Below are 13,021 nucleotides of genomic sequence, written 5' to 3'. Positions count from 1 at the left end.
TGCTTAATATATCAAAATATAAACTACTTTCAATCACTCAACCTTCATTAATTATTGAATTAGTAATTCTTCGGATTTCAATGGGCCACCACCCGGTATAGCATTCTTTTTAATATAAAATTTAATATTATACTGCTTTCCAAAAAATTTAATTTTTGGACAATAGTTAAGAATTGTTAAAAAAGTTTAATTTTTCGATTTTTTGTCAAAAATCATCCCCCGAAAAATAATCCAGCGGACACACAGATTTTCAAATTCATTTTTCAGAATTCCTTCTTTTGCGTACATACGCACACATTTATCCTAATTTTCTTTTATTTTTAATTCCTTGAGCTCAGATTTAATACGCCTTCACTCCTTAGTCCTTACACTGAGAATGCTCTAACCTTACATAATATTATTTATTCATTATTATTTACACTAGCATTGTAAATCCTAAGCTTTTTTGTTGTTTTGTTTTGTTTTTAGTGCTTAATGTTCTTCCTACGTGTTTAATAATAAAATATAAAATAAAATACATTGCTTCAGTTGTCAGGTATTAAAAAAAACATAGCATGCTAAAGCATACTAAGGATTTACAACTCTAACTTAAATGCAATACGCTATATTTTTTCCACAAAAACCATCGCTCAGAAATAGCCACAACAATATGAAATTTTAAGAAAAACCTCTACAGAAATTTGGAATTTATTTTTTGGAAATTCTTCGTGGGTTATCATTATATTTTTTAATTATAAAAAGGGTTAATTTAAAGATAATAGATTAAATAATAAACATACTATTGTGTTGAAAAATCCTAAGGAAAGTCCTCACTTTAGGATTTGAAGGGAAAGGTACAGGGATTATATGATTTCACCGTGTTACAAAGTTCACCCAGATCTGAAATTCCTATTGATTAAAAACCAGTTTTTAGTTCACAATTACGATTCTTATATAAAACTATATACCTAAATGGAAATCAGAAGTAATAAAATTGATGTAAATATTAATTTGTAAAATAAACTATTTACTTTTATTCTGATTACAATTCCTAAAAGAGGTTTCTAACCAAAATTTAAATCAAGTAGATTTAATAATCCAAAAATATCTAAGCAGAATAAGATGCGCCACGAAACATCCTACATTTCCAACAACTTCATAGGGGGGTGAATGGGGAATAAATAAAATTATTTAGGACTTTTTGTGATAACAGTTCATGAGATAAATTTTAGTCAGAATAGTGATATATATATATCAAATTAATTACTTCTAAGACAATAAGGATGATTTAGATGCATCTTTTTCTTGGAACATCCGGATATATGGATCTGAGTCAGCTTATAGTTCCATTGAATTTACATGTGTTATGACATTATGATATCCATGATGTTCAAGGATCTCAACGCTTTAGAAAAAGGTTCTTATGCCTGACTCGGTGGATGTAATCTCATTTAATGGATGCATCATTCATTTTGCAAATATCTGTTAACGTACAAATCTGTCTTTTCATGATCCCTTGGTTCAAATACCCTTTTATTGCTCTAGATAATCTTAGTGTACTTCGATAAGAACTGAAGATATGTTTAATCAAAATGAATATTACTGGAATGAAGTTTACAGTGAGAAAAAAGAGACTTATCATCTTTCCTCTGCAACTCTTCTTAGAAAACTTTTTTATTTATTAGAGTCCTTAAGTGCCATTGACGTACATAACAAACAAACAACTCATATCTATGACACTGAATCCATATGTAAGGTTGTATTATTTTTGTAATTCTAGATACTTCATTCTCGCTTCCGATTCCCTTATTACTTGAGAGTCTCTTTTGTAATTGGAAAAAAAAGTAGAAGACTTTCCTGGAACGTGAATTTCATTTGGCACTCTTTTCTAGATATCTTAAAATATCAACTTAGCCACAAAACATTTTCAACTCTCCTTTTACCTATATAATGCATAAATAGTTCTTACGTCTTAAATATGTAAATAAATTCTTACGTAATCTTATCATTTCAGTAGACTTATGATAGAAAATATGAATTTCGCTTAACATATTTCCAAAGTTATTGAGTTGGGAGTCATTATTTAAATTACAAAATTACGTGTCATCATATTTAAATATCACTCTCGTGAGGATTTAGGATCTCTACATCCATATTCATTAAATAAATTACAAATTACACTAAGTCCTTACGATGTGACAAAACTGTATTTAAGGACAATTATTTCAGTATTCATTGACATTAAATAATAGATTATGTTCCTCGACAATTGTAAAGCTTTTAATATGACATTAACACTTGAATTTTTTTTGTAATTTTAATAATTTGTAATGAAAATATATATTTATTTATATGCATAATTGATTTAAATTTATATTTTTTCCTAATTGCTTAGCCTCATAATATATTTGATAATTGATTAATTTACTTCGAATTACACTTATTACAATTATATAATTCTAAATATCTAGTTATGTAAAAATGTAAGATTTGTATTGGCTACTCTCATTGGTTAAAGGTTTATTCATAAATGTCTTTGCATTAAAATCCATCCATATTGGGTTTAATGCTTCGTTCCAGAATGTTGTAGTAGTTATAAGACATCAATGTCTAAAAAAATTAGTTAAGTGCAAACTATGATTAGTGTATTAGTTTTGTTATTCAATATTTTCATAAATTAAAAACAACAGGTATATATTCAACAAAAAAATCCAAAAGAATATTTTCATTTTTTATAATATTTTAATGCCAATAGTAAAAAATCTAAATTTGCTGGAAATTTTTGACATTCAATGTAATAATGAGCATAATTTTGATCAAATTTTGAAATGCATGGGAAAACAATTAGTTTCTGAAGTAAATGAAGCTATTCAAAAAGATATAAAAATAACTTATATAAAAAAAAGTTAATAAAATTACAGAGATTATGCTCTTCAATCTGTATAAAATGTCGCAAGTCTAATTGTATTTATATTGAATAAATTAATAAATTCACTACAATCTACTCTTATTTACAATAATATAATACACGTCTTCTCTTCCTTAAGTTATGAAAATAATATATTTTTTATTTCGGCTCAAAGTTCTAATTAAAATGATAGAATAGACTTAAAATAACAAATATTTAAAAAAGGTAAAATCAGACAAGATAAAGTAGATTTTGATTGATTATTTTAAATTCAATTTCCACTTTTCTTATGAAAGAGGAACTCAAATATCCTTGGTGAGGTTGCGTTGTATATAATTACAACAATATTCCGAAATTTAATATATTTAAGTCGATTATATTACTGGCTAATATTAATCAGTTATTTTGAATATGAAGCATGTTTAAACTGGTGGTCTTAACCCTTTAAAAGAAATATTTTTTAAGGGATAGTTAGAAATAAATTTGGGGATATAGTTTATCTAGATATGACTAAAATCCAGGTTTGTTGTTGATCATCTTTTTTAATCGTTTATCTCACTTTTTCGAATTCGTTTAGTTAATTAATCTTTCACCTTGAATTCGTTTAATCGTTTTAAAGGCTTTTAATTTTTTTTTTTTTTCGACTAATTTCAGAAAAATCAAACGCAATCATAGTAAATCGACTAATTTCCAATATCTTTTAATACATCTAGAGCTGAATTTTAGTTATTTAGGTAGTGAATCATGAGCAAATACTCTCATTCAGTGATGAGAACAATTAGCACAAGAACCTACAAATGTTGAAATAAATAAGCTTATAATTCATAACTATGCTCCCTTCCCTCGAAACGACCGTGTAAAACCAAATTTTGAATGAATATCTTCTCATTGCCATAACGGACTCGCTTCTAACAACTAATGACGACTTGACTGGGGAACAGATCCAAATTACTAGGTCCCCCCAACATATAAGGAGAAGCCGGGTAACTCATTGCTCTAGAAGACGCAGCCAGAGGAACTGATTTGGACTCTTTGATTTCAGATCTGTGGCTGCCGTCGTCTGCGCAACAGGACCAGGCAAAGTAAAAGACAAGGTTAAGGAATCAGAAGAAAACCCCAATGTCCGGATTCAGCCAACTCAGACAGTGAACCTCAAAAAGAGGGAGGCACTTATTTACTCCTTCACTGTCAAACACCAGAAAGTGATCCTTAAAGACCATGACTCTCTGTTGTCCGAAACGATTAGCCTAAGGCTTGTCGATTTATTTGAAGACCTTACAAAGAGTAGAGAAGGGCTGATGCCCTATGTACTCTACTCCTACCTACACCACCTGGTATTTGCTAAAAATAAGATTGCCCTTCCCTCTAAAACCCTCCCCATGAAGGCGAGAAGCCTCTTGTCAGCGAGATATTTGTATAGGATAGAGGATGAAATTGCGATTGATGTATTGTCAGCCCTGGAGGTAAGCCCCAGATTTAACAAAATTATTAATATATTAATCTGGGATTCGGTGGGGAGGGGGGGGGCTGAGGTTACCAGGATAGAAAGTCCAAGGACAATAGTAGAGAGAAGAATGAAAATCAAAAATATAAGTAACAGAAGTCTACAAACGAGGTGAGCAATAATACAAGGTAGAATTTTTACACCAAGAAGGCCCTTGACAACTCACTCAAAAAATACTTTGGGAAAACCAAGTCAGCAGCGGTAGATGGAAAGGTTGCATCCCACCTGAAAGATAATAAAATGCCTGAGGTGTTTTGGAGGGAGTTAAAGAAGGCCCAGATAGGAGGGTTATCATGCTCCTCCAGTGATTAGACCCCCGAGTTGTACAGAAACGCACTTTATTCAAAAGTAGACCCAAAGGGGTTACAGTTAAGTCAGCTAGAACATCAAAACTTATCTTTCTTGCAGACACGGGATATGAATGTTTCAGACATAGAATTTACCCCTGTTGTGCAAATAATGACCGGGTCCGTTAGCACTAAAGCAAAACAGTCCAGATTCAAGATACTGGAAGGGGGCCATAAATGCAAGTTATGGCTGTGAAAAGTAAAAAACCTGGCTCATATTCTCCAAACATGTCCAAAATTAAAAAATGCGAGGACAGAAAGACACCATCTGATTCAAAGATTGATTGTGAGCTCCTTGAGCCAGAGGGGAATGAAAGCCCAGGAAGGTAACGTTGTGCAGCATGAGGGATCGTGCTTGAAGCCAGATATTATAATTTTTAATATTGACAAGGTTTATGTGGTGGATCCGACCATTGTATCTGATGCGTGTTAACTTGGGGATGGAGAAAAAGAGATAAGTACGGGATGGTCGAGTTCAAAGAATCAATACTTGCGCATCTTGAACTGGGTGACAAGTATGAATTAAATGATATAATTGTAATACATGTAGTAATAAATTAGAGAGGGGTAATGTCTAAACAGACCTATACTGACCTAATAAGGCTCTGGGTATCCCTCCAATGTTCATTAAATGGATCCAACTAAAAGTCCTAATAACCTCGCATGCTCTATACAGCATGGATCGTAATATGATACAGAGGCCAGTGTTTTAGAATTACTGATTTACGTACATTTAGTTCCCCTTCCCTTTTCCTCCAATTTACAAGCGGGTAGAGAAGGGAGTTAGGTGAACAAGTAACTAATATTTCAAATTAAGTTATAGTAAAGTTACAAAATATATATATATTTTTTTTCTATATGTTCTGTTTTTAAAGTGGAATTTATGTATTCTCAAGCGGGGGTTATTAATTTTAGCTCTCACCCAGCACACTAGTGTAAATGTGATGGGAGGAAGAAAAATAAAGGTAAATTTTAGCACAGTTTTGTAAATATAATTTTATAGCTAGGGACAAGAGCCAATTATCTATACATATTTTAACAAAAACTTACTATACCCAAACTTGTGCTTTTATTTTATTTTAGCCTCCTTATAATCGAATCAGTGTGAATTCGCACTAGCGGTAATAAGAGCACACCAACTTTCTCCAACTAGATAAGTAGTATTTAGGCTAAAAAACTTAAATTTTATGTTCTTTTTCACTCAGTGGCCCACTATCCAATTCATAGCGCGGGTAAAGTGGGTGAATGGTTAAGTTTAATTAATTCATTTTAAAAAAATACCTTCCCTACTTCTCATTACGCTCTTACATAAATCCCAGCTCTACTTATATGAAAAGAAGGTCCAGGGTAGTGAAAACGGTTTTTTCGTTTTTAAGTTGAAGATCTTGAGATTACAATTATAATTTATTTATTCTTGAATTATTTTTAGTAATAATAAAGTTTAAATTGTGCTTATATTTATATTTTGGTAGGGCAGACTCGTCCCACAATAATATATCCCCCGTAGTAACGGCACTGATGACTAAACCCTATGTACAGAGTATTCCAATATATCACATTTCTCTTGAATGATTGAATTTTGTCAAGAACTGAAAGCAAAAGATTCAACAATCCTTATGATAAAATTTATTACAAAAACATTTAAATATATTATTATTTATTCAAAATAATTTATTTTTACTTCTCAATATCAGCTTATATCCAATATCTCCAAGAAAAGTTAATAAGTTGGATTGATTTTTATACAATAATTGCTATTATGGTACTGAGTTATAAAGTAAATTTTGTTACAAGAGCTTTTTTATTTACTCAAAATGAATAATTTTTCTCTGTAAGAAAGGGTATATAAAGTATATCCAGTCGTAAGGACATAAAATTATATAAACGTTTATTAGTCATACAATTAATAAAAGTATTCAGCCAATAAGAATTCGTTTTTCGTATTCGCAATGTGTAATTTTTGTATTAATATTACTATCGGATTGATTGTGTCTTAAATTGTACGTCTTAACATATTAAAACACACTGAGTATACTTTAAATTTGTATGATTGAACTATACATAAATGTGATGAGTTAATAACAAAACAATCTTAAACAAAAATAAACAAAGTCACATTTATTTTTTACAACATATTAGGTTGGGGTAAAAGTAATTTCCTATTTACCACTCTTTTTTTTTAAATAAATATATCTTGTTCATTATTGGTTACACCGGATCATAAGATAAGGCGTTGTAAAAGAGTGAATGTATACTACAAACGCTTTTAGACAGTATTTCGCTTGACCGATTCAATTGTGAATTATCTGCGTCGAGTATGGAGGTCTCAAGAGAAGAACTTCGCCGTATCTTACATTTTTACTACCTGAAAGGGAAAAACGCGTCAAAAACTACCAAGAAAATTTGCGAAGTATAGGTAACAGTTCGTGTTGCAAAAGAGTGGTTCGAGCTATTTTTTCCTCTAAATTCTGCCCTCTACTGTGAGCAACTCGAACTTGAAGCTGGCAATCGAACAGAAGCAGCCAGCATTGGCGAATAGAAGACAGTAAGACATCATCAAGACAACGCAGGCCTCACAAATCTTTGATAACACGCAATAAGCTCGGGAGCTCGGATGGGAAGTTATTATGGATCCACCCTACATTCTAGATCTGGTAACAAGTGACTACCACTTGTTACTGTCTATGGCTAATTCGCTTGGGGGTATAATTTTGGCCTTAATAGATTCAGAATAATTTGTTGATAGAAATTGTCGATCATTCGTCGAAGAATACAAACGTAATTCAGGATCAATTTGTGTTGACAAGCCACAAATCACCTTATTAAGTAAAAAATATTATATCTTGATCAATATATATATATATTTGCCTGTTATTCTTGAAATAAGTTTGCTATAGCAATAGCTTCCAGACATAAAATTCTACCTTAGGTTTGTTTAATTTAATTTCAATGTCCCACTATTTGAAATTATAATAGAGTAATTGGATAATGGCTCTAAGTAAATGTAAGTCCTTTAATCAAGATTAATTATCACACACAAATAAGGAACTTTTATTAAGAATATTTGCACTATTTCTTAAATTTAGAAATAAAACTTCCCCTATCCTGTAAAGTAAAGATTTATATAAATCTTGAATTTTTAAAAATATATGTACTTCTATACGAGTATTTCGTTTCATTTTTTTAATAGAAAGATTTTTTTAATAAATAATAGAAGTAAATGATTTTGAACAAAAATTATATTATTCAAGTATACATATTTTTCCTATGATCTTCAAATTCATTTTTTTTTTCTGTTTTTGAACTTCTATGTGGCTCCTCCATTAGTTTCACAGCCCTTTCAGCATTTTGGTTTGATCAAAGAATGTAAATCAACCTCTGTTATGAACCTATACATGCACTTTATTGCCTTAGCACATTGAATAATGTATTGTATATGGATAATGTAAGAACCATTTTTACATTTTAAGACCCTAAGTTTGATTTCCGAAGTGGCATTTTTTTGCAGAACTACATGGCATTCCTCTTCTCTCAGACGTGTTAAAATCAAATTCAACCCCCTCTATCCCCAAACTTACTTTTCCTCCCATGAATTCGTATATTTTTAATATTTTTTCAAAGTAATTTGAACAAACTTGCGAATGTCCTGATCATTAAAGCATTTTTTTTGCATAAAGCAATAGTTATATAAAATTTTATGTTTATATAGTACAATTCTAACGTAATAAAAAAGGTGAAAGGTTACAAAGAAGGTAAACTTTTTTGAAAAAAATTATTTTAGCGTGTGTATTTGTGTGTCCAATTTTTAGGGTGACCTGTTAATTCAATCTTCTGTTGTATTTTAATACAAAAATTATGTTTTTAAAGTATCCGTTTTCAAAGGGCGTTTTTTTTTTATTTCTATAGCCATTTTGAAAATTACTTTTTTAGCGACATTCTCTAATTGTAAAGGGATTTAGAAGTTTCAACTTTAAAGTTAGATGGCTGAATTCCATAACTTTGAATTTTAAAGTTACCTTAAAAAAGCTTTATTTAAGTTCATTTTCTCAGGTGATGCATAATATCCTTATTTTTCATTTAGAAGAAAAGCAAATTGTAGCCCAACGAAATATTTTGGATACTCAAACGATCAGAGCCACTGTACTTTTCTCCGATTAGAAATGTTTGATACAAAACTTAGAACTTTAAATGAAGTAACTTTGTCTTTAATGAAAACAATAAATCTGTGAGATATCCGAGACATTTCCCAGACAGACAGTCTTACAATTAATTCAAGCACAATTGTATAAATAATTGCTTTTCTTGATGTAACCAAATGTTTAACATCAACAGAGAATGTTTGTCTTTGGATTTGAAGATTTTGATATGATCAGAAGATTGATCATATCTAACCAAAAACATTCATAAATGTATCAAATGATTTCTTAGACAAAGTAATGAGAGCATCAATAAATACAAGTTCAAATGGTAATTGCCATAGGAAGTTAAACTATAATTAAATGACAACTTGTTTGGTATTATAAACCTTCTCCTAAAAGTTAATAGATGAAGTAAATTAACTGGAACCAATCAATCATTCTGAATCATGCTCGAAGTGTTATATTTTAAGAAATAGTAAGCTATTTAATTCCAATGGTGAATATGGGTTCTTTAAAAAAATAAGTATCGATTAAATAAGTCAGAATTGTATTGTACAATGAAATGGGGTTTTTGACCGTATATATATGTACAATATATATCATCACTCATTATTAATCTGGAAAATGAATTTATAAATTGCATATCAATACAAAAATATCCAAAACTCGTTAAAAATAAAAATCTTAAAAATACTCGTTCTGGTATTTGCATGGAAGATTGATACTCTTCCGCAATATTGAATGATTTTTCTACGACATTAATTTTTTATATCATCTCTTACTTCATAAACAGTTTCCCTTAATATTTGGTAGTTTTTTTTTTACGAGGACTGCTATGATTTGTCCTTGGTTTTTATTGTGTTGTGTCGGTCCTTATATCTTCGGTCTAGTAGCTCAGTATAGTCTTAGAACCAGTTCTATCGGTACTTAGGACTGTCAATCATTGAGAATGGCCCTTAAAACTGTTGTTCCTTGGTATCTGTACTGAACTTTCGGTCCGTGGAATATTTGACAAAAAGTTCAATATTTTATTAGGCCAAATAAGATGTTTAAGATTATAGCACATATCTTCCAAAAATATTATTTATTTCATTATGATACAATTATATTATATTGTTACTCAGATATATAGGTAATTGATTCTTTTATCATGGCGTTACTTTGCTAACAAAAAATATCCTATGGATTTTGTTGTCAGCTGTCGATTCCCTCCTCTCGCTTGATACGTCATGACTATTTCATCATTTATTATTTTTGATAAATATACAAAGTAATAAGTTATTCTATACTTATGCCCGTTTCCAAAATAACAGGAATACAATTTCAGTTTGATCTCTTTTTGTTTATATAATATATGTATTGTATATATTGTCCCATTTTACTATTTATAAAAAGAAATTTTGACTATCATATAGAAATAAAAATTTATAGCTACGCTCTTAAAAGAATATCACTAAGCAATATTATAATAAAGTATCGAATAAAATACTTTGTAGATTTTAATATTATATAATATATATATGTCATTCATTTTAAAAATTGAATTAATAATACTTTGACAGTCTGTGAGAACAAAAGATATATATGGCAGTTGTTATGATTAGCTTATTTGGCTAACTACTAGATGATTTGGGGCAATTTTTATGTTTCTTTTCCTGGGAAAGGTTGCGTGATCCAATAAAGGTAATAACGTGTTATATAACGGAATAATTAAAAAAAAAAAAGAAAAAAAAACCCTGAATGACGTCAGTAGGGATCGAGCATACCTTCTTTAATGAACGACAAGTGAACTGGACTGGACTGGACCGCGGTCCTCAGTCCTAAATAAGAACCAACACAACACTAGTTTTGTATATGTATGATTCTTCGAAAATGATCATATATTATTTTTTTACTGTATTCCTATTCCGCAGGGTGTGGGCTGGAGAAGCTGTATACCCTCCAGCCCAAATTAAGGAATTTTGTTTATTACTATAATTTTTTGAGTATGGATGAAAAAAGTTGATATTTGAAATTTTTTCCGAAAAATTAATTTTTCAAATTAAGCTATAGATTTTTGATTTTTTGTTCGAAAAAATGTAATGGTTGAAATTTTTTCAACAAAAAAAGAAATAACTTTCTGTGAATAGCTTTGGATTTTTTTAATTTTTTGTGAACAGCTGTGGATTTTTGATTTAAAAAAAAAAAAAGAATAATATTTGAAATTTTTCCAATAAATTTAATTTTTTTGTGAATAGCTATAGATTTTTGATTTTTGTTTTAAATTAAATATTTAATTTTTTTTTGTTTGAAATTTCATTTTTTTTTAAGGTTAATTTTTTGTGAATAGCTACAATTTCTAAAAAATTGAATATTTGCAATTCAATTTTTGGAATTTTATTTCACGAAAATTTAATTCGAAAACAGCCCCCCCTCAAAAAAAAAAATATATATATATATATAATCCAACAGATTACCCCTAATTACGAATGTAATTATAAAATTAATTATTTTTGGATACAATGATATTTGTGATGTTACATTTTGATAGACGCTTAGACAATGAATACTTACATAAAGAGCATCCCGATGAGCTACATTAAATGTAGACCCCGAAAAATTCTCAACCATCCTCATAACTGCTCCACTTCTTCGCCGTCTTCTACTTGATTCAGGATAACATTCACATGATTCACAGACAAACAGTTCACACACTAATATTAATAGAAATATTAAAATATATGCAACATTGGAGATTCTCCAATGTATAAAAGTCATGATGAAGTTCTATAGAAATTCATGGACGAAAATAGGAGTGGAATTTCCTGAGAAGTCGTTGAAGAATAATCAAGTTAGTCCTTGTCCTTTGGTTCTTGTTCTAAAAAAAATATTAAAAAAATGAAAATTCTTTTCCCCATTTTAAGCGTGTAGGTAAAGGAAGGAAAAAATAATGTTTCTTTAAAAACAAGAAAATGGAATAGAGGAATCAAGGCAACTTAGGATTCAGGACGACTAACATCATTTTTAAAATAAAAGTATTAATTAATAAAATAACAATAAAATTGAATTTTATACTTTTTATTTCTTTTTAATACTAGTTTATAAAGAAATAAAATTTTACCACTTTATACACAAATTAATTTACTTTGATACCCTCATTTTCGGCTTATGCAAAGGTAAAATGAAATATCTTTGAAATTTGCATATGAGTAATTCATTTAGAATCAACAGCTACTTTGCAATTAAAATGACTTCTACAAAGAAACATACTTCAACTTTGTGTATAATTATAATGAATATCGAAGCTCTTCCATAAATATTTGCATTATCATTGATATATATTTATTTGTAGTACATTTGCTTGTGTAATTCACAACTGCAAGTCATCAATAGGGCACGAGCAAACTAAAGTATATATATATTATCCGCAAGGGGTGTTACTCATTGTCGCTTGGGCTGATATAAGGATGGATTACTTAAAAGTGTTAATTGACGCCGATGTATTGTTTAGCTATTATTTATTAATAAATAATAGTTAATAATTAGATTTATAGTTATTAGTAATAATAGTTATACTTGTATTAGTATTACTTATTAATTAATAATAATTCATCTTTAAAAATTGCAATATTGCGGTATTTGTATATTGTAAGTTAGTTATTAATTATTATTATAATTTATACATATCTCATAGTCTTTTGTTGTGCCTGGATGCTCGAGAGGATGATCATTTAGATTCCCTTCAAATGAAGGTACATGTCTTAAATGGCGGATTGCCCTGAGATGAAAATACGATAATGGTTCACTCTGGAGGCCATCACCATACTCTGTGAAAAACACTTCATGCCAGAAGATATTCGAGTGTCGAGGCAAACTCTAGCTTTTTTTGGAGGAAAAACATATCGGCATTTGAAACAAGATGCAGTCTCATCTCTTTTTCTTGGTCACAAATAAGTAAAAATCTAGTTGAGGGAAATTTTTTGTTTGATCAATGGGGGAAGTTTCAGGTTTTTATTTCTTCCTAAGAAATTTTAATTTATAAGCCCATTCTTTTTTATAGAAGGGTAACATAATTAAAGCAATGACAACAGCATGATCATGACTCCTGATCAATACTCGGATGTGTTAGGGGAGGAGGTACAGACTAAGAACACCAACTAGGGTA

The 13,021-nt window shown here is 29.8% G+C and overlaps 1 long non-coding RNA gene across 1 annotated transcript in view; it reads right to left on the bottom strand.

Moving 5' to 3' along the window:
* Positions 1-13,021, bottom strand: part of LOC121120311 (uncharacterized) — a 30,259-nt gene that overhangs the window by 10,784 nt on the left and 6,454 nt on the right. The window contains exon 2 of the long non-coding RNA XR_005865003.2: positions 11,431-11,734. This is a non-coding gene — a long non-coding RNA (uncharacterized lncRNA). The remainder of the gene's footprint in view (positions 1-11,430; positions 11,735-13,021) is intronic.

The sequence above is a fragment of the Lepeophtheirus salmonis genome, chromosome 6, assembly GCF_016086655.4.
Source record: "Lepeophtheirus salmonis chromosome 6, UVic_Lsal_1.4, whole genome shotgun sequence".
NCBI classification, from domain to species: Eukaryota; Metazoa; Arthropoda; class Copepoda; order Siphonostomatoida; family Caligidae; genus Lepeophtheirus; species Lepeophtheirus salmonis.
Note: the sequence above shows the minus strand (reverse complement) of the source record. Positions and strands in the feature narration are given on the sequence as shown.